A 22,838-nucleotide genomic window follows, 5' to 3' on the forward strand; every position below is an offset into this window, starting at 1 on the left:
ATAGTTGATACCGTCTGTTTAAGCATGGCACTACATTACACCAAAGCAGGTATGAGCCAAAATGAATTGTACTTTTTTCTGTTTATTTCCCAGACATGGGAAAACATTAACTTACTTAATAAGTATTAGCTGGCACTTGCATTATGCAGGATGGAAAATGTAATTTGCATGACGCTAAGGTAGCACTATAGTAGGATATAATGATGTGGCCTGTGTTTTCAAGGCACTTTTTTCCTGCATAGTATGGAAAGTAAAAGAAATATAGGGATAGTGTTAATAGGTAAAAGGTTTATTGCCTTTTAGGTTAGGTACTTGTCTTATTTGCAAATATGTCCTTTCTGGCTACTGTCTAGCCACTACTGTAATAATCACATTCCTGAGAAATGCTTGAGTTCTTGAAGGCATTTCAGCCAAGCGCACATTTCTAAGTAAAACTTGGACTGTCCCTTTCTATGTTTTCTAAACAGGTGAGCAGGCTAGATAATGTAAATAAAAATACATATTTCTCTAATTTTCTTTTGATCCTAGAACACTACAGGTGGCCAGTATTTTTTTCTTTTTCCCTTTGGATCTGCTTTGGTTGTTCTTAGCGTTTTAGAAGCATACCTGTCCCTCACACGCATCCATGCAATGAAGCCTTATACATGTTTTCCAAATGGAAGGTAAATGAAGAGGGAACTTTTATACCTTCACTTCTTTCATAGAAAGATCATTCTCATTCTCTTTTTAAGAGATTATTTCTCTTTAACAGAAAGATCATTCTCTCCTTCCCTAGGTTTCCCATGTTGTGGTTAAGGCTGAGAATTCCTGAGAGAGATAGAGTGAGAGAGAGAAAGTGCACGCACACAAGTGCTTGTGATTGAGAATGAAAAGAGAGCTAAGTGGGTGTGTGGGAGACTTAATAAAATAGATGTCGAGCTAGGTCTTGAACAGGTAGTTTTTGGACAGAAAAAAAATGGAAAAGGATCCTAATGTGAGCCTAAGATATTAGCAAAAGATATAAGTGTGCAAACATTAGCAAAAGATGTAAGTGTGTAAACGTTAGGAAAAGATTTATTTCTTATGATAAAACTATAAACAAACATAAGTCAAACATGGATCATCATTTATACATGTTTATGTGAAGATCTTAAAGTTTCTCCTTAATGGTATATTTTCCCATATAAGAAATGTTTATGATACTGTTTAGACTACTAAAGATCATTTTTTTTTTTTTTTTTTGAGATGGAGTTTCGCTCTTGTTGCCCAGACTGGAGTACAATGCATGATCTTGGCTCACCGCAACCTCCACCCACCAGATTGAAGTGATTCTCCTGTCTCAGCCTCCCAAGTAGCTGGGACTACAGGCATGCGCCACCACGCCTGGCTAATTTTTGTATTTTTAGTAGAGATGGGGTTTCACTATGCTGGCCAGGCTGGTCTTGATCTCCCAACCTCAGGTCATCCACCCGCCTCGGCCTCCCAAAGTGCTGGGATTACAGATGTGAGCCGCCGCACCCGACCTTTTTTTTTTTTTTTTTTGGCGGAGTTTTGCTCTCGTTGCCCAGGCTGGAGTGCAGTGGCGCCATCGCGGCTCACTGTGACCTCCGCCTCCTGGGTTCAAACGATTCTCCTACCTCAGCCTCCTGAGTAGTTGGGATTACAGGCACCTGCCACCACGCCCGGCCAATTTTTTGTATTTTTAGTAGAGATGGGGTTTCACAATATTGGCCAGGCTGGTCTCAAACTCCTGACCTCAGGTGATCTGCCTACCTTGGCCTCCCAAAGTGCTGGGATTGCAGGTGTGAGCCACCGTGCCCGGCCAAGATAAAATATTTTTTTGTTGTTAAAAAAACCCAGTATTCCTCAATTACATTTTAACTTTTTTAAAGCTTAGGATACTTCATAAAAGGAAGCATCCTAGGAATTTCTAAATGCCTAATTCTCTATTCAAATCATTAAGTATATATTACTTCTAAAGGGGTATAACAAATTAAGCTATTAGAGTTCTTAATGTCAAAATTGTGGGAGCAATGTTCTCTATAGTTGCCATACTTTTTGTTTTATATTTATTTAATTTTTTTGAGACAGAGTCTCGCTTTGTCGCCAGGCTGGAGTGGAGTGCAGTGGTGCAATCTTGGCTCATTGCAACCTCTGCCTCCTGGGTTCGAGTGGTTCTCCTGCCTCAGCCTCCTGAGTAGCTGGGACTACAGGCGCTTGCCACCACCCCCAGCTATTTTTGTATTTTTGGTAGATACGGGGCTTCACCATGTTGGCCAGGATGGTTTCAATCTCTTGACCTCATGATCCACCCACCTTGGCCTCCCAAAACGTTATAGTTGCTATACTTATGAGTGGTTTCAATGAGCTAGTACTAAGTAATGCGAATAATTTTTTCCTGGATATTTAAAAGCCATCCCTCTCAAAATTAGGTGGCTTAACTAACAGCGAAGTTTTTTTTGAGACGGAGTCTCGCTGTGTTGCCCAGGCTGGAGTGCAGTGGCAGGATGTCGACTCACTGCAGTCTCTACCTCCCGGGTTCATGTAACAGCGAAGTTTTATTTTATTTTATTTTATTTTAAGAATTCTTCATCATTTTCTTTCTTTGCCTGCTTTGTTTTTCCTTCATAGTAAGTTTTAATTATCAAGACTTTTTCATGAAAAGAAATACGTTTAAACCTTTTTATAGGCCTGTGTGTGTGTGTGTGTGTGGGTGTTTGGGTGTGTGGGCGGAGGAAGATGCCATGGAATTCATTCCACAGAGCTATCCAGGATATCTTTCTACATCAGTGTCTGTGGGCCAAATCAGATATCCTTTTTGTTGTTGTTGTTACTGCCATCACCCCCACTCTCCTTCCCTCCCTAGATACAACCTAGTACCTGCCTCCCAGACACTGTATTTTGCAGAAACTTAATTGATAAGTAATGTCTACATGAGCTGTTAAAGGGAATTTTCAAAGAATATTATTATTTTCTTCTTTTACTTTTTAAAGGTTAGATATATCTATTATAGAGATTGTGTTTAGATTTTTTCTCTTGGAAATTTTAAATTCTAGGTTTAATAACTACATTTATTGAATTTAGTACTATAGTAATAAATATGAGTATAAATACCTGACTCCTAAATTTAGGATTCTTTCAGCTTATTCATGTTTATTTTCTTAACGATCTTAAATATTTCTTTCATTTTGATCATCAATATACTGAATTAGTGTAGAGTAGATTAATAAAATCTGAGGAATCACATTTATTTGATCAAAGTGAATTCTCCCTTTACACATGTAGAAAACATCTTTGCCTTATTTTATTTATTTTTTTTGAGACGGAGTCTCGCTCTGTTGCCTAGGCTGGAGTGCAGTGGCACAATCTCAGCTCACTGCAACCTCCACCTCCCGGTTCAAGCGATTCCCCTGCCTCAGCCTCCGGAGTAGCTGGGATTACTGGCACACGCCACCACGCACAGCTAATATTTTTTTGTATTTTTAGTAGAGACAGGGTTTCACCACGTTGGCCATACTGGTCTCGAACTCCTGACCTCAGGCAATCCTCCGGCCTCAGCCTCCCAGAGTGCTGGGATATAGGCGTGAGCCACTGCACCCAGCCTGCCTTATGTTAAGGTAATTTCATTTTTTGTAGATGAAGTAAGTTCTTCCAAACTTGAGGTATTATTATAAGAGATTGCACACATATGGTCATTTCCATATTTTATAGTTAAGAAAACTGAGAACTTTATGACTTCATTTATTCAGCAACAAAAATTTGCCAAATATTTATTGAGTCTTTACATATGCCAAACAATGTTCTAGATAATAGGAATATATCAGTGAACAAAAGACAAACACTTTCTAATTTTATGGAGGTTACATTTTGGTAGCATTTTTCTCATTTATTTTTAGTTTTTAAGTTTTAACTTTTATTATAGATTAAAGGGTACGTGTATAGGTTTATTATTATGTGGGTAAATTGTGTGATGCCGAGGCTTGGGGTCCCAGTGATCTCATCACCCAGGCAATAAGCACAGTACCCAACAGGTACTATGATCGGCACCATTGTACTCCATCTGGGCAACAGAACGAGACCATCTCTAAAATAAAAAATAAAAGTAAAAAAATAAAGTACCATTAAGATAGCTCATCGTTTCCTACCTCAAGGAGGGAAACTTCCTCTGTTTATGGAAAAGGGGCTTATATGTGGCTTAATGCTTTCAAATACCACATAAATGTGAAATTATTGGAATACAATTACCAGTTAAAAATTATCTATTAGCCAGACACAGTGGCTGACGCCTGTAATCCTACCACTTTGGGAGGCCCGGGCAGATCACTTGAGGTCAAGAGTTCAGCACCAGCCTGGCCAACATGGTGAAACCCCGTTTCCACTAAAAATACAAAATTAGTCGGGAGTGGTGGTGTGTGCCTGTAGTCCTAGCTACTTGGGAGGCTGAGGCAGGAGAATTGCCTGAACCCGGGATGCGGAGGTTGCATTGAGCTGAGATTGCGCCACTGTGCTCCAGCCTGGGCAACAGAGTGAGACTCTGTCTAAAAATAAATAAATAAATAAAAATTGAGTATCTCTATTATGCTTTAAACCACCTACTGCCATGTAAAATGTCATTGAGATCTTTGAGGATGGTGGTGGTATTTTGATAATCCATTAAACCTTGTTTTAGGATCTATTATAAGTAGAAGAGATAAGTTGTATTTGCTTTTGGACATCCTAGTTACTGTTTAGTCTTTTTTTTTTTTTTTCCCACCTCAGAATTCTTCTTTTTTTTTTTTTGAGAGGGAGTCTCGCTCTGTGGCCCAGGCTGGAGTGCAGTGGCCGGATCTCAGCTCACTGCAAGCTCCGCCTCCCAGGTTCACACCATTCTCCTGCCTCAGCCTCCCGAGTAGCTGGGACTGCAGGTATTTTTTAGTAGAGACGGGGTTTCACCGTGTTAGCCAGGATGGTCTCATCTCCTGACCTCATGATCCGCCCGTCTCGGCCTCCCAAAGTGCTGGGATTACAGGCCTGAGCCACTGTGCCCAGCCGTTTTGTTTGTTTGTTTGTTTGTTTGTTTGTTTTTTTGAGGCAGAGTCTTGCTCCTCACCCAGGCTGGAGTACAGTGTGCAATCTTGGCTCACTCCAACCTCCCTGCCTCCCGGGTTCAAGCGATTCCCCTGCCTCAGCCTCCTGAGTAGCTGGGATTACAGGCACATGCCATCATGCCTGGGCTAATTTTTGTATTTTTAGTAGAGATGGGGTTTCCCCATGTTGGCCAGGCTGGTCTCGAACTCCTGACCTCAAGTGATCCATCCACCTTGGCCTCCGAAAGTGCTAGGATCATAGGCGTGAGCCACCACGCCCAGCCTGGAATTCTTTTATCAGTAAAATTGGAAAATGTTATTTTCATGAAAAATTTTATAAGCTCTTGCAAGCAAGTTTTTTGTTTATCCATTCTCTTTGAAAAGACGAAAATTGAGTATGTACTGGGTAGGTGGGGGACTGGACTGTTTCTATTATTAGATGATCGTACAAAGGTTTTTGTGCCCTGCTTCAGCACACTGAATTATGGGGTAAGGGGTGTGTGTGTGTGTGTGTGTGTGTGTGTGTGAATTCTAAGCTACCTTGTGATTCTCATAATTAACTAGGTTTTGAAACCCTTGTGTGATACGGTTTTTATTTTGTATTTTTTGCTTTATGTAAAATGTCAATGGTTTGCCTGACTCTTTATCTTAAAATTATTTTACATTTGAACCTTGCCTTTAGCTCCAAATATTTAAGTGCTTTGAATACACATGAATAATTTTAGTTGACCATTAACAGATGAGGGTGCCAACATTTCTTAACCTACTGTTTTATTTTAATTTATTTTGAGAGATGGAGTCTTGCTCTGTTGCCCAGGCTGGGGTGCAGTGGTGCAGTCATAGCTCCCTGTGGTCTCCAACTCCTGGGCTCCAGTGGTCCTCCCATCTCAGCCTCTCAAGTAGCTGGGATTACAGGCGCACACCACCATGCCTGGTTAATTTTTAAAATTTTTTTGTAGAGACAAGATCTTGCTTTGTTGTCCAGGCTGGTCTTGAACTCCTGGCTGGCTTCAGGTGATCCTCCTGCCTGGGCCTCTCAAAGTGTTGGGATTACAGGCATGAGGCACCGTGCCTGGACAGAAAACCTACTGTTTTTGAGTAGTGGTGTTATGGATTTATTATTAGTTGCTCTAACCTGAATTTGCCTGTATGTTGCTTCCAAAGCTACAATATTTAAGTTTTTTCTTAATTCCTTAGATATTTGCTTCTGAATGGTATTGCAGTTTCTTTATTAAGTGCAGTTTCTTTATTAAGTGCTAAAGAATGTCTTAAAATCATTAAATACAACAAAACTCACTTGTATCTAGTGTTTCCTTTTAGTTAAAAATTTTTTTTAAAGTAAGAAAACTCTTGCAATAGAATAAATTTTATGAAGTTATTTGTCAAAGCAAGATACTGTTTTTTTAAGAAACATTGCAAAATAGGGCCAGGTGCGGTGGCTCACGCCTGTAATCCCAGCACTTTGGGAGGCCAAGCTGGGCAGATCACGAGGAGTTTGAGCCCGGCCGGTATGGTGAAACCTCGTCTCTACTGAAAATACAAAAATTAGCTGGTCGTAGTGGTGGGCGCCTGTAATCCCAGCTACTCGGGAGGCTGAGGCAGGAGAACAGCTTGAACTCGGGAGGCAGAGGTTGCAGTGAGCCGAGATTGTACCACTGTACTCCAGCCTGGGTGACAGAGCAACACTCCATCTCAAAAAAAAAAAAAAAAAAGAAACATTGCAGAATAGTAGTTAACTTTTTAGTTCACTACCAGCAGAATCAAAGTTGAAAGTTTTACACTGGTGACCTCTAGTGGTCTTGCAGTTAAAAAATTATCTGCTGTCAAGTACCAACAAATATCAAATAATTCTCCCCACCCCCATACAGAGTCTTGCTCTGTAGTGCGGGTTGTAGTGTAGTGGTGCAATCTCAGCTGACTGCAGCCTCTGCCTCCTGGGTTCAAGCAGTTCTTCTGCCTCAGTCTTCCAAGTAGCTGGGATTATAGGCACGCACTACGCCTGGCTAATTTTTGTATTTTTAATAGAGATGTGGTTTCACCATGTTGGCCAGGATGGTCTAGAACCCTTGACCTCGTGATCCGCCCACCTCGGCCTCCCAAGGTGGTGGGATTACAGGCGTGAGCCACCGTACCCAGCCTGAAATAGTTCTTAAGTGCATTTGCATGCTGATTGTTGAATAAATTCAGATGATATATAAAATGTCCCGCCAGGCATGATGGCTCATGCCTGTAATCCTAGCACTTTGGGAGTCCAAGGTGGACAGATTGCCTGAGGTCAGGAGTTCAAGACCATCGTGGTCTTTCACATGGTGAAAGCCCATCTATACTAAAAATACAAAAATTAGCTAGGTGTGGTGGCGTGCACCTGTAGTCCCAGCTGCTCAGGAGGTTGAGGCAGGAGAATCGCTTGGACCCAGGAGGTGGAGGTTGCTGTGAGCCAAGATTGTGCCACTGCACTCCAGCCTGGGCAGCAGAGCGAGATTCCATTCAAAAATATATAAATAAAAAATAAACTGTCCCAAATGAACACTTTTTCCTGTATTCAAAGGAAGAAAAGCTATCCTGAAAATCAGTAATAATATTTGTTACCCTGAATTATCAACTGAAATTGTATATGGAAACAAGTTTACAAAAATTAATTTTTGCCTGAAATAACACTTCAGATCAGAGTAATTAAAAACAAAATTTGTTGAGTTGGGCACATAAAAACGAAATTTTTGGTGCCTATTTTATTGATGCAACTACAGAGTCCACTGGGAAACCTTTTTCTTTGGGCCTCAGTCTTTGACCTTCACAATAAAAATACACCTTTTAAATCTTTCTTTTTATTTAGATTTTCTTTGATATCTCTCAGAGTTTTTTGTAGTTTTCTTCCTGTGCATGTTTTGTTAGCTTTATGCTTAAGGTTTTTGGTGCTAAGGTAAATGGTACTGTGTTTTGACTTTCAAAATCTAAATGTTTATTACTATTGCATAGGAAAGTAATGGACTTTTGTTTATTAATCTTGTTTCCTGCAACCTTGCTGTAATTGCCTTTTTTTTTTTTTTTTTTTGAGATGGAGTCTCACACTGTCATCCAGGCTGGAATGCAGTGGCATGATCTTGGCTCACTTCACCCTCTGCATCATGGGTTCAAACGATCCTCCTGCCTCAGCCTCCTGAGTAGCTGGGACTACAGGTGTGAGCCACCACGCCCAGCTAACTTTTGTATTTTTTAGTAGAGACAGGGTTTCACCATGTTAGCCAGGCTGATCTCAAACTCCCAACTCAAGTGATCTGCCTGCCCTGGCCTCTCAGAGTTCTGGGATTACAAGCGTTAGCCACCGCACCCAGCTTTATAATTGCTTCTTTGATCCAGGGTTCTTTTTATTGATGTTTTAGGATTTTTAATATAGGCAGTCAGGTCATCTGCAAACAGAGTTTTATTTCTACCTTCTCCATCTATATACCTCTTCTTTTCTCATCTCCTGCATTAGCTAGGACTTTGAGTATGATGTTGAATAGGAGTGATGAAAGAGGAGATCCTTGCCTTCTTCCCAGTCTTAGGGGGAAAAGCATCTGCTTTTTCATTAATAAATATGATATTTAGCTATAGGTTTTTCATTGATATCCTTTATTAAGTTGAGGGTGTTCCCCTTATCCTATTTATTGAGAATTTTTGTCATGAGTGGATATGAGATTTTGTTCTTTTCTGTATTTATTGATATTTCTTCTTTAGCTTGTTTAACCAATTAATGATGTGTTATATTAACACAGTTTTGAATGATGAATCACTCTAGTATGCCTGGAATAAATCCTACTTTGTTGGATTCAGTTTGGTAGTATTTTGTTAAGGAGTTTTGCATCTATGCTCATGAAAGATATGTTTGTAGTTTTCCTTTCTTGTAGTATATTTGTCTGGTTTTGGTATTAGGATAATACTGGCTTCATCAAGTGAGTTAGTAAGTGTTCCTTTTGCTTCTGTTTTTTGGAAGAGATTGTAGAGAATTGGTATTTCATTCTTAAATGTTTAACAGAATTCACCATTGAGCCCATCTGGGCATGATGCTTTTTATTTTTGAAGACTATTAATTGTTGGTTCCATTTCTTTAGTATATATGGATCCATTCACATCATTTGTTGCTCCTTATGTGAGTTTTTGTAGAGTGTGTCTTTCAAGGAATTGGTCCATTTCATCTTAGTTATCAAATTTGTGGGCATTAAGCTGTTTATAATTTTTATTTTCCTTTTAATGTCCATGGGTTCAATAATGAGGACCCTTCTTTCATTTTTTTTTTTTTTTTTCCTGAGATGGAGTCTTGCTTTGTTTCCCTGGCTAGAGAGCAATGGCGTGATCTCTGCTCACTGTAACCTCTGCCTTCTGGGTTCAAGCGATTCTCTTGCCTCAGCCTCCCCGATAGCTGGGATTACAGGCACCCACCACCACACCTGGCTAATTTTTTTTTTTTTTTTTTTTGTATTTTTAGTAGAGATGGGGTTTCGCCATGTTGTCCAGGCTGGTCTCAGATTCCTCACCTCAGGTGATTTGCCCAGCTCGCCTCCCAAAGTGCTGGGATTGCAGGCATTGAACCACCATGCCTGGCCTCATTTCTGATATTAGTAGTTTGTGTCTTCTTTCTTCCTCTTTCTCCCCCTTTTTCCGTCTCTCCCCCTGCTTTTTTTGCAAGCCTGGCTAGAGTTTAATCCATTTTAATGATCTTTTCAATGAACTGGTTTTACTGATTTTTCTATGGTAAGTTTTTCGATTTCTATGTTCTATTTTGTATTATTTCTTTTGTTTATAATGCTGTTCTTTCTCTGCTTTCCTAAGATGGAAGCTAAATTGTTGGTTTCAAAGCTTTCTCTTTTTTTTCATTTATGTATTTATTTTGAAATACTTTCGCTCTTGTTGCCCAGGCTGGAGTGCACTGGCACGATGTCTGCTCACTGCAGCCTCCGCCTCCCGGGTTCAAGCGACTCTCCTGCCTCAGCCTCCCAAGTAGATGGGATTACAGCCACCCACCACCACACCCGGTGAATTTGTTGTATTTTTAGTAGAGATAGGGTTTCGCCATGTTGGCCAGGCTGGTCTCGAACTCCTCATGTCATGTGATCTGCCTGCCTCGGCCTCCCAAAGTGCTGGGATTACAGGCTTGTGCCACCATGTCCGGTCAGTTTTTGTATTTTTAGTAGAGATGGGGTTTCACCATGTAGGCCAGGCTGGTCTCAAACTCCTGAGCTCAGGTAATCTCTCCACCTTGGCCTCCCAAAGTGCTAGGATTACAGGTGTGAGCCACAGTGTCTGGCCAAAATATTTTAAAACGTATCCTGATACTTCTTTGACCAATGTTTCACTTACAAGTATGTTTAATTTCCTATATTCTGGGATTTTGTAATTATCTTTCTGTTACTGATTTTTAGATTTAATTATATTGTAGTCTGATAGTACACTGTATGAATTCTAATCTTTTAAAGTTGTTAAGGTGTGTTTTATGGTCCAAAATGTTTTTCTTTTTTTTTTTTTTTTTCGAGACGTAGTCTTACTCTGTCGCCCAGGCTGGAGTGCAGTGGCCGGATCTCAGCTCATTGCAAGCTCCGCCTCCCGGGTTTACGCCATTCTCCTGCCTCAGCCTCCCGAGTAGCTGGGACTACAGGCGCCCGCCACCTCTCCCGGCTAGTTTTTTGTATTTTTTAGTAGAGACGGGGTTTCACCGGGTTAGCCAGGATGGTCTTGATCTGCTGACCTCGTGATCCGCCCGTCTCGGCCTCCCAAAGTGCTGGGATTAAAGGCTTGAGCCACCGCACCCGGCCCAAAATGTTTTTCTTGATGAACATTCCATGTGAGTTTGAAAATAAGGTGTGTTCTGCTGTTCTTGGATAAAGTACTGTGTAGATATCAATTAGATCCAGCTGACTGATGATGCTGTTCAGTTGAACTATATCTTTACTGGTTTTCTGCCTTGCTGGATCTCTCAGTTACTGCTGGATCTCTCAGTTACTGGTAGAGGAGTGTTGTAGTTTCCAGCTATAATAGTGGATTCATATATTTCTCAATTTTTGCTTCTCCTATTTTGACACACTAAAGGGTTGTTTTGTTCTTGGAGAATTGACCTCTTTATCATTATGTAACATCCCTCTTTATCCTGGATTATTTTCCTTGTTCTGAAGTCTGCTTTGTCTGAAATTAATGTAACTATTCCCACTTCTAAAAAATTAATGTTCGCATGGTATAACTCCCCATCCGTTTACTTTTTGTCATTTTCTGTGTTTGTACTTAAATAAAATTTATTGTAGGCAACCTGCCTGGCATTTTATTTTTTTAATTCACTACAACAGTCTTTTTTGATTGGTTTATTTAAATAATTCACATTTAAAGTGATTATTGATGTAGTTGGGTTAGTACCATGTCCGTAACTCTTTTCTATTTTTGCACTTGTTCTTTGTTTATAATCCTCTTTTTCTGCCTTCTCTGGTTTGAGAATTTTGTATGACTGCATTTTCTCTGCTCTCTTAGCGTATGAACTATAGTTTTAAAATTTTTCGTTTGGTAGTTATCCTAGAACTTCTAAAATACATTTACAACTAATTCAAGTCCACTTTTTTTTTTTTTTTAAAGAGCCAGGGTCTCTCTCTGTCACCCAGACTGGAGTGCAATGGCACAATCATAACTCACTTGTAGCCTTGATCTCCTGGGTTCAAGTGGTCTTCTCACATCAGCTTCCCAAATAGCTGAGACTAGAGGCCTGTGCTGCCACACCTGGCTAATTTTTTAAATAAAAGTTTTGTAGACATGCAGTCTTGCTATATTGCCCAGGCTTCAAGTCTACTTTCTTGCCTTTCTTTCCTTCCTGTTCTGTTCTGTTCTGTTTTCTTTTCTTTTCTTTCTTTCTGTCTTTCTCTCTATCTCTCTTTTTTTCTTTCTTTCTTCTTTCTTTCTCAGTAGATTTGGGAGAATAGGTTGCATTTGGTTGCATGGAAAAGTTCTTTTTGGTGATTTCTGAGATTTTGGTGCACCTGTCATCTGAGCAGTGTACACTGTACCCATTGTGTAGTCTTTTATTCCTCACCCGCCTCCCATTTTTCCTCTCAAGTCCCCAAAGCTCATTATATCATTCTTATGTCTTTGCATCCCCATAGCTTGGCTCCCAGTTATGAGAATGTATAATGTTTGGTTTTCCATTCCTGAGTTGCTTCATTTAGAACAATGGTCTCTCCAGCTGCATCCAGATTGCTGCAAATGCCTTTATTTCATTCCTTCTTATGGCTGAGTAGTATACCATGGTATATCACATTTTCTTTATCCACTCATTGGTTGATGGGCATTTAGGCTGGTTCCATATTTTTGCAGTTGTGAATTGTGCTGCTGTAAGCATGCGTGTATAAGTGTCTTTTTCATATAATGATTTCTTTTCGTCTGGGTAGATAACCAGTAGTGGGACTGCTGAATGAAGTCACCTTTCACATAATATTGTATAGCTTCACAGGCAGCGCAGGCACCTCATAGTGTAGGCATACTTCACATTAGTGCACTTTGCTGATACGAGTTTTTTACAATTTGAAGGTTTGTGGTAACTCTATGTCAAGCAAGTCTGTGCCATTTTTCCAACAGCATGTGCTCACTTTGTTAGCAGTTTTTGGCACTGAAGTGTTACCTCCTGTTTGTTTGTTTATTTTTGTTTTAAGACATTGTTACTTATTTTAAGACAGTCTTACTCTGTCACCCAGGCTGGAGTGTAGTGGCGCAACGTCAGCTCATTGTAGCTTCTACTCCCCCCAGGCTCAAGTGATCATCCTGCCTCAGCCCCCTGAGTAGCTGGGACTAGAGGCGTGTGCTACAGCACCTGACAAATATTTGTTTTATTTATTCATCATTTTCAAGGTTTTCTTTTCTTTTCTTTCCTTGTAGTTATGCTATTTGGGGTTCCTTGAGATTCCATGTGAATTTTGTGATGGATTTTTCTATTTTCTGCAGAAATAAAGTTGGGATTTTGATAAGGATTGCATTGAATCTGTAGATTGCTTTGGGTATTGACATTTTAACAGTATTAAGTCTTGTAATCCATTAACATGAGATGTGCTTCCATTTATTTATGTCTTAATTTCTTGCAGCATTGTTTTATAGTTTTCATTATGTAAGTCTTTCACATCCTTGGTTAATTCCTACTCTTTTTGATGCTATTGTGAATGGAATTGTTTTCTTAATTACCTTTTCAGATTGTTCATTGTTAGTGTATAAAAATGAAACTGATTTTTCTGTGTTGATTTTGTATTCTATACTTTGCTGGATTCATTTATTCTCATAGATTATTATGGAATCTTTTGAGTTCCTACATCATACCTGTGAACATAATTTTATTTCTTTCTTTCCAATTGGGTTGCCTTTTACTCTGTTTCCTAATTGATGGGAATTCTAGTACTATATTGAATAGAAGTGTGAAAGTGGATTTCCTTGCTTTGTTCCTGATCTTAGAGAAAAAGCTTTCAGTCTTTCATCATTGACTATGTTTGCTGTAGGTTTTTCATATATGGCTTTTATTATGATGAGGTAATTTTCTTCTGTTTCTTGTGTGTGGAGTGTTATCATGAAAGGGTGTAGAATTCTGTCCATTGCTTTTTCTGCACTGAGATAATCATGACTTTTTCCTTCATTCTGTTAGTGTACTTTCTTACATTGATTGATTTTCATGTTGAATTATATTTTCATTACAGGAATAAATCCTTCTTGGTCATGTAATTCTTTTAATATGCTGCTGAATTCAGTTTGCTAGTATTTCGTTGAAAATTTTAGTATCAGTGTTCATAAGGGATGTTGATTGGTCTATCGTTTCTTTAGTGTCTTTGCCTTTGGTTATCGGGGCAGTGCTGGCCTCATAGAATGAGTTGGGTAGTATTCCCTTCTCTTCAAATTTCTGGAAAAGTTGGAGAAAGATTGGTGTTAGTTATGCTGGTGGAATTCACTAGCGAAGCTATCAGATTCAGGGCTTTTCTTTTTTGGGAGAGTTATTTGTGTGGAATTGGTGGTTCCCAATTTAACTTTAATATCTGATTTTAGTAATTTGAGTCTCTCCTCTTTCTCCCTCCCTCCATCTCTCTTCTCTCTTTCTCTCTTTGTCCCCTTCTCTCCCCTCCCCCCCAGCTAAAGGGTTGTCAGTTTTTTAATCTTTTCGAAGATCGGACTTTTGCTTTCAATAATTTTTTTTTTTCCTGTTCTCTTTCATTGGTCTCTGCTCCAATCTTTATTTCCTTCTACTGGCTTTTGGTTTAGTTTGTTCATTTTCTAGTTTAAGTTGTAAGTTGTTTGAGATCATCTTGTTTTTTACTTACTATTATTTTTGGTGTGTTCACTTTACTAACAACACATCAGTTGTTCTCACTGTGGAATGTAAGTTCAGGTTAGACGAGAATTTCGTAAGTGTAAAAGCATTCTGTAGTGTATCAAAGTTTGTATATAATGTCTGGCAAAACCAACTTGCTCATAAATCATTAATCACTTCCATTATAGATAATTTTAGTTTAAAATGTATGAATTCTTACAGAGAAAATAAACATAATGTACACATCTTAATAGTGTTCATTTATCGTTGTATCAAGGCTTAAAAAATATATATGTATTTCAAGATGACATTTTAAAATATTCTAATAGAACTGTAGCAAAATACAATTCTGCAGTTACAAAAGAGCTAAACTGGAATCCATAATTAAGTTATTCTAATCTTTACAATTAAAAAAATTTTTTTTGAGACAGTCTCGCTTTGTCACCCAGACTGGAGTGCAGTGGTGTAATCTCAGCTCACTGTAACCTCCGTCTCCCGGGTTCAAGTGATTCTCCTGCCTCACCCTCTTGAGTCACTGGGATTACAGGCACATGCCACCACACCTAGCCGATTTTTGTATTTTTTGTAGAGATAGAGTTTCACCATGTTGGCCAGGCTGATCTCGCATTCCTGACCTCAGGTGATCCACTAACCTTGTCTTCCCAAAGTGTTAGGATTACAGGCGTGAGCGCGTGCCCGGCCTAATCTTTCCAATTGTGATTCTGAAATAAATATTATGTAGCTCTGTTGTTTGCTCTAAGTTCAATTTAGACACACTTTTCGTTGTGGGAGGCGTTAAAAGTTACACTCCATTACAAGTTAATAGAGATAGGGTCTTGCTCTTTTGCCCAGCTGGAGTGTGGCGCAATCATAGCTCATTGTAACATCAAACTCTTGGGCTCAAGCTGTCCTCCCCACTCAGCCTCCCAAGTAGCTGGGACTCCAGGTGTGCACCACCATGCCCAGCTAATTTTTTTTTTTTTTTAACTTTTTTATAGAGATGGGGTCCTGCCATGTTGCCTAGGCTGGTCTCTAACTCCTGGCCTCAAGTGATCCTCCTGCCTCAGTGTTATATATAAAGTTTTGGTGCTACAAAAGAAATAGCACTCGAATATAAAATTTTCTTTTTCTCAGCAAGGCAAGTTACTTCTATATAGAAGGGTGTGCCCTTACAGATGGAACAATGGTGAGCACACACTTGGACAAGGGAGAGGAAGGGGTTCTTATCCCTGACACATGTGGCCCCTTGCTGCTGTGTCATTCCCCTGTTAGCTAGGGTTAGACTGCACAGGCTAAACTAATTGCGGTTGGCTAATTTAAAGAGAATGATGGGGTGAGTGCTTTGGCGGGGGTCAGGGCAGAGCAGGTAGCAGGTAATTGGAATGAGTTAGAGTGGAGCAAGTGATTGGAGTGTAGAGTGAAGTAGGTGAGTCAGGGTGGAGTAGGTAATTGGAATGAGTTAGGGTGGACTTAGTTAATCGAAAAAGATTGCTTTACGAGGAAGTTTAAAAGTAGAAGGCAAAGAATTGAACATACTGACACATTCTTTGAAAAGATATTTAGGACTCATATCTAACAATCCCTCCCCTTGTGTTTCCTTACAGCTTTCTTTTCAAACTTTTTTTTTTTTAAATGTCTTTGCTTAGTTGTTTTGCTTGACTTTCTAAAAGAAGCAGCTTTTCTGGATAAGGTGGAGGGTAGTTAAGGGAGGTTTTAGTAAGTGCCGTTTTTATGAGCCTCTGCATCAGTTTACGGATGCATGGTATGACACAGCACCTGACAGGAATAAGTACACCTATTATAGCTGCAAGGGAAGAATTGAGGCTATTATTCCTTTCCATTTACCGAACTACTTTTTTTAGCCATCCTGTAAAGGGGTCATTTACTCCTGAGTTGCTGTCTAACTCATTGGATAGAGCAGTCAGACCTTGGAATGCTTTTGTTATACTTTTATCAGGGGCGGTGCTGTTTGGGATGAAGGTAAAACATTGAGTTTTAATCATGATGCAAACTCCTCCTCTTTCTGCTACTATCATGTCTAAGGCTATCCTATTTTCCTAAGCCATCTAGCTAGTAGCCCCTAATTGTTCAGGTATTCCTTTAACAGCATCTCTAGTGTAGTTAATAAATCGCTGTTGTTTGTAATAGATGTAGTTTATCCAGTCTACATTTTTGTCACCCACCAAAATATTGAATCAAATCTTGCAGCTATTTGATTTTGGGCTTTGAATTGATCTGGTATTCCCCATGGGATTTTAATTGTATCTAAATAGACATGAGCATTGAAAGAGCTGTAAGGGGCTTCTCTCGCTTTACGATGTCTTATTTTTCCTTTCTCTGGTTGATGAAATGGCAGGGTGAAAGGGATAGCTAATTGGACCAAAGCACAAGTGCCATTCCAGTTATTTGGCAGAGTGTCCAGTAAAGGTCCACCACAATACCACCACACATCTGCTTGGGGATGAACAAGGGCTGACTGATAAGCTCTTGAAAATGTAAGCTCACTGCATCCCTTCAGGTCGCCAAGGAACGCTGAATTTCCTCCCTGTTGTGAGAGACACAAAGTGAACTTAGTGTTGGGAGATGGAGACTGGATGGCCCTCGGGGGCTGACCCGCGGGGTGCCAGATTTCAGGATATACCAGAGAGAGAGCTTGGCAAGACTTATTACTCCAGGCTGTAGAATCCTGGAAAAGAGCTACCATGCAGCCCATGCCTGGTTGACTGGAGGACCACCTTACTGGAAAGGGGACAGTCTGGGCCTCTGGCCTGCTGTGCGCACAAATGTAACAATTGCTTTTGTTTAATGTGCGGTTGGAATATTTGATCCATTCCAACCAGGTATGTATATCTTGGTATCTTGTCTCAATTGCCAAAGTTTGTTTTAAGTCTTTAACTTTTACCTTCGCTGTCTTGGCCTTGTCGTAGATGGAGGAGGAACAATGGTTCTGTGAGGTTTTGGAAAAAGGCTTAGAGGCCGGTGCAGGTGGCGGGGTATCCAAGAAACGCATTTTAAAGAATCCAATAGGGTCTGTCCTTGAAACCTCAGCCCCTATACCATAAAGCTGGTGTAAAGAAGGGAACAGGCTTAGAAAAGGGGGAGAACTTTGGGGGATTGAAATAATAGCCTGTATAGGGTTACACTGGTTTAGCTGACAGTTGAGGGGGGCTGTCCCTGTAGTAAAATGAATGTGTGGTTTTAGGAAGTTACAAAAACTGGTTAGGGCAGTCTATCTTTGCTTTTTAGTGGTCCATAGAACGCTGGACTAGCTACAGCATAAAAGCTCTACATCAGGGGCAAGGCTCCTGGTTGACACTTGGGTCTTTATTGAAATCTCCCTGGATTAAAAGGTCCCAATTTACTAATGCCCATTCTGAGGAGAGTCAGGATGGACAGAGGTACTTTTCTGAAGTAGAGAGCTGTCTTTGACTTGGCAGGTCCCCACAGTGTATAACAAGGCAAGCATTAAATGCAGTAGTTTGAGGTGAAATTGACTTGGTTATGTTAATAACTAGAAGGTCAGCAATAGAGCGAGAAAAGAAGAAAGAGTAATAGAATAGATGAAGAAGTTAAATTTTTCTTAGCTTTAGTTTGGTAGGGTTTTCCCCTGGGACTGTAGTCCACAACTTTAGAAGGAGTGGCGCCTTGACCTGGGTGTGATGAGTCCATCCCTTTTTTTTGCTATGCGAACAGCAGTCTCGGTGGTTAGCAGCACAAGGTAGGGTCCTTCCCAGGCTGGCTCGAGTTTTCCTTCTTTCCACCCTTTCATGAGAAGGTGATCTTCAGGCTGGTGCTGGTTTACTGGAAATTCTAGGGGTGGTACCTGTGCCACCCTTTAGTTTTGAGGGAAAGGAAAGTGGAAGATAAACCAAGTATATAATTTCTAAGAAATTGACCTTTTGGCCGGGCGCGGTGGCTCAAGCCTGTAATCCCAGCACTTTGGGAGGCCGAGACGGGCGGATCACGAGGTCAGGAGATCGAGACCATCCTGGGTAACACAGTGAAACCCCGTCTCTACTAAAAATACAAAAACTTAGCCGGGCGAGGTGGCAGGCGCCTGTAGTCCCAGCTACTCGGGAGGCTGAGGCAGGAGAATGGCGTGAACCCGGGAGGCGGAGCTTGCAATGAGCTGAGATCCGGCCACTGCACTCCAGCCTGGGTGACAGAGCGAGACTCCGTCTCAAAAAAAAAAAAAAGAAATTGACCTTTTGTTTTAAATGTGGGGACATCAACATTGGACTTTATAGTCTTTGGTGCCTTCTAAGAAATTTCCTATAGCACCTATTTTTATTACTTTTTAGACCAAAGAAAGCCAAACAACCATTTTATATTTAACAATGCTTCCTGTATGATTTTTATACCAGATAAGCTGAATTTCACCTTTATATACCTTTATATTAGTGTGTTATTAATGTTAATTTTAATAAAACCTTGTAGACATATTTATCCAATTTTTAATGTCTGACCGTAAGATTTTTATAGACTTTTTTTTTTTGGAGACAGACTCTCGCTCTGTGGCCCAGGCTGGAGTGCAGTGGCGCAATCTTGGCTCACTGCAAGCTCTGGCTCACTGCAAGCTCCGGCTCCCAGGTTCACACCATTCTCCTGCCTCAGCCTCCCGAGTAGCTGGGACTACAGCACCTGCCACCACACCCAGCTTTTTTTGTATTTTCAGTAGAGACGGGGTTTCACCGAGTTAGCCAGGATGGTCTCGATCTCCTGACCTCATGATTCGCCTGCCTCGGCCTCCCAAAGTGCTGGGATTACAGGCGTGAGCCACTGCGCCTGTCTTATAGACTCTTTTTAACCTTTTTTATAATTTTTGTTAAAGAGCAGGTTAGTGCTTTAAGAAAAACCTGTTATGCTTTTATTTTTTATTTATTTATTTTTTTGAGACGGAGTCTCGGCCCAGGCTGGGTGCAGTGGCCGGATCTCAGCTCACTGCAAGCTCCGCCTCCCGGGTTTATGCCATTCTCCTGCCTCAGCCTCCCGAGTATCTGGGACTACAGGCGCCCGCCACCACGCCTGGCTAGTTTTTTGTATATTTTAGTAGAGACGGGGTTTCACCATGTTAGCCAGGATGGTCTCGATCTCCTGACCTCATGATCTGCCCGTCTTGGCCTCCCAAAGTTATGCTTTTATTTTAATATCCAGTTCACAGAAAAACTGGATGATACCTCTTTAGCTAATGTTTACACACAGAATTTCCTTTACAATTAACGTTTTAAAACTTGCTTAAACCTTTGAAACAAAATATATATATTTTTAACCTTTTAATGTAGGTAAAAATTTATATTCTCATGCCTCCTTGTAATCTTTTTACCAAAAGTATATTTTACTTTCCTTACACACACTTTGCACATAAACTGTTTCTTCAATCGTTTTACATTTAGGAGGCTTAATTACTTTTAAATTATACATTTCTTGCATAAATTTCCTTTTATAACCTTTTTTTTCCCCATGACTTTCACAGATAATTCTTCGACATGCCTCCATGCCTCACCTTTCTGACTTGTCACAAACATCCTTTTTTTTTTTCTTTTTTTTTTGAAGACAGAGTCTGCCTCTGTTGCCCAGGCTGGAGTACAGTGGCACCATCTTGGCTCACTGCAAGCTCTGCCTCCTGGGTTCACGCCATTCCCCTTCCTTAGCCTCTGGAGTAGCTGGGGCTACAGGCACCCGCCACCATGCCCGGCTAATTTTTGTATTTTTAGTAGAGACGGGGTTTCACTGTGTTAGCCAGGACAGTCTCAATCTTCTGACCTCATGATCTGCCCACCTTGGTCTCCCAACGTGCTGGGATTACAGGTGTGAGCCGCCACGCCCGGCTTTTTTTTTTTTTTTTTTTTTTTTTTAAAAACAACCAGTTAATTTATTTTAGGACAGGACAGGAATTTACAATATAACATTCTTTTTACATAAATTCTCCCCCCCCCCCACTTTTTTATTTTTGAAGATGATAATCATTCTTTTCTGAAGTGAAGTTTGTTCATGTCTGTAGACTAGACTAAGGCCATAAGATTAGAAGTTAGGATAATACATGTTACACTGTTAACTTTTAGCAAACTTGACTTTTGTTGAAAACCTTCTAGGTTTGGGATTTCAGTTATTCTGTGCTATTAATAAGACCCCGTTTAGTCTAAATTTACTTAAAATTGATGGTTCTAAGTAAATTGATGGTTCCTTCCTGGTTTTGTAAGTACTTTAAGGCTTGGCTGAGTGCAGACAGCTCACACGTTTGAGCAGACCAATTATTAGGCAGTTTTCCTAACTCTGCTTCTACAAGAGTTTCCCTGTCAATTACTGAGTACCGTTGTTGTTGTTGTTGTTGTTGTTGTTCCCCACTCCCCAGTCACCCAGGAGGAACCATCTGTCTTCCTCTCCTGAAGGGGCTTCCTCCTAGGTCTGGTCGGACCTTTGTATGGTAAAGATTTAAATCCCCTGTTAGGAAACTTGCTGGGTTAAGGGAATTTTCAGTGGTTAATGATAAATCATCTTTTTCTAACAGAATAGCCCTATGCTTTAAGATTTTTGAGTTAGTAAACTACCTTTTTCCTTTTTGACTTAGGATAGTTCTGAACTGGTGAGGTGTGCTCACAGTGAGGTTTCCTGTAAAAGTTCTTTTTCTACCTTCTTCTGTTAGCAAAGCAGTTGCCGCTACAGATTGAATGCATTTGGGCCATCTGCGGGTTACCGGGTTAAGGATTTTTGATAGGAAGGCCGTGGGTTGTCAGCGGCCTCAGTGCTTTCCGGCTACGCCCTTGTTTACACTGACAGTGAGGTGGTATTGGAGTTTGTTATAGGGTCCCGGAGAAGACCTTCAATTATTAACTATAGGTTTTAAATTTACCCTGGCTCTTAAAGGAATGTTTTTTCTTTACTGCTTCTATTTTTCTCTTTCTCTCTTTGACTTTGTCTTTCTCTCTGACTCCATCTTTGTCTCTCTGCCTCTCTTCCTCCAACCTCTCTCCCTGTCTTTCCCCTCTCTGTCTCTCTCTCTGCCTCTAGGGTAGGGACCTGCAGGAGTAGAGCTACTCTGTCTTCCCCCAAGAAGAAAGGAAAAGTCGGGGGGTTATGTCAGATTCAACCCTGAAATTAGTGGAAGGTTCAACCCCTTAACACCAGGGATGTCTCGTCTTGCATGTCCTGGAAGGCTCAATCCCTCAAACCGGGGAGTGTCTTGTCTTGCTTGTCCTGGGAGGTTGACCTGTTTCCCCCCTTTCCCCCTCTGAAGGTCCTTTGCACACTTCCTACTCATGCTGTCCTCTCTGGCTGCTCCCCTAAGGGAGAATTAGGCCCCTCTTAGTGTTGGCATGCTGGTATAAATCCCATGGCAGGATCTGTTCTAAGCCATATAAGGTAGCTACAGAACCACGGAGAGGACCCACTCACTTCGTTCAGCAGTAGGACTTGTCACCATCCACACAACACCGCAAGCAGGGTTGTTGATGATCATTCACACATACACGCATTTAGCCCTCCAGAATTTGACCACAAAGGAAGTACTTTACCAGCTCCTACCTTCTCCTTCCTTGGCCTGTGCACAGAGTTGTAGCCACAGTATGTGAGGATCCTTTAAGCTAGGTTGCTGGCCAGTCCCACCCCGGCCCACCCCACCCCACCCCACCCCACCCCACCCCACCCCACCCCTGGCATTGCTGAGAGCTTGGGTTATTCCTCACACTGGCTGGGTCTTGATATCTCACCCCTGAGGCTGCCACAATAGGGCAGGGTGCACCTCCTCATGAGAGAGAACCAGAGACTGTCCCCAGAGGGGAATGTAATCCTAGATGAGCCCCCAAATTGTTATATATATAAAGTTTTGGTGCTGCAAAAAGAAGCAGCACTCAAATATAAAATTTCCTTTTGAATTCTCAGCAAGACAAGTTACTTCTATATAGAAGGGTGCGCCATTACAGATGGAAGAATGATGAGCACACAGTTGGACAAGGGAGAGGAAGGGGTTCTTATCCCTGATGCATGTGACCCCTTGCTGCTGTGTTGTTCCCCTGTTGGTTAGGGTTAGACCGCACAGGCTAAACTAATTCTGATTGTCTAATTTAAAAAGAATGACGCGGCGAGTGCTTTGGCGGGGGTCAGGGCAGAGCAGGTGGTAGCAGGTAATGGGAATGAGTTAGGGAGGAGCAGGTGACTGGAATGTAGAGTGGAGCAGGTGAGTCAGGGTGGAGTAGGTAATCGAAAAAGATGCTTTATGAGGAAGTTAAGTTTAAAAGTAGAAGGCAAAGAAAGAAGTGAACATACTGACATATTCTTCGAAAATAAATTTAGAACTCATATCTAACACACAGCATCCCAAAGCACTGGGTTTACAGATGTCTGGCCCCATGCACTTTTTTTGTTTGTTGTTTTTTTTTGTGAGTTGGAGTTTCACTCTTGTCACCCAGGCTGGTATAAGTGATTCTTGTTCCTCAGCTTCCTGAGTAGTTGGGATTACAGATGCCTGCCACCACTATGCCTGGTTAATTTTTTAGTAGAGATGG

General features: G+C 40.9%; 1 protein-coding gene across 5 annotated transcripts in view; it reads left to right on the top strand.

Annotated features, from left to right (window-relative positions):
• LOC105477932 (striatin 3) overlaps nucleotides 1-22,838 on the top strand; it is a 141,819-nt gene that overhangs the window by 40,919 nt on the left and 78,062 nt on the right. The gene's annotated exons all lie outside the window — the stretch shown is intronic.

Source organism: Macaca nemestrina, chromosome 7 (assembly GCF_043159975.1).
Source record: "Macaca nemestrina isolate mMacNem1 chromosome 7, mMacNem.hap1, whole genome shotgun sequence".
NCBI classification, from domain to species: Eukaryota; Metazoa; Chordata; class Mammalia; order Primates; family Cercopithecidae; genus Macaca; species Macaca nemestrina.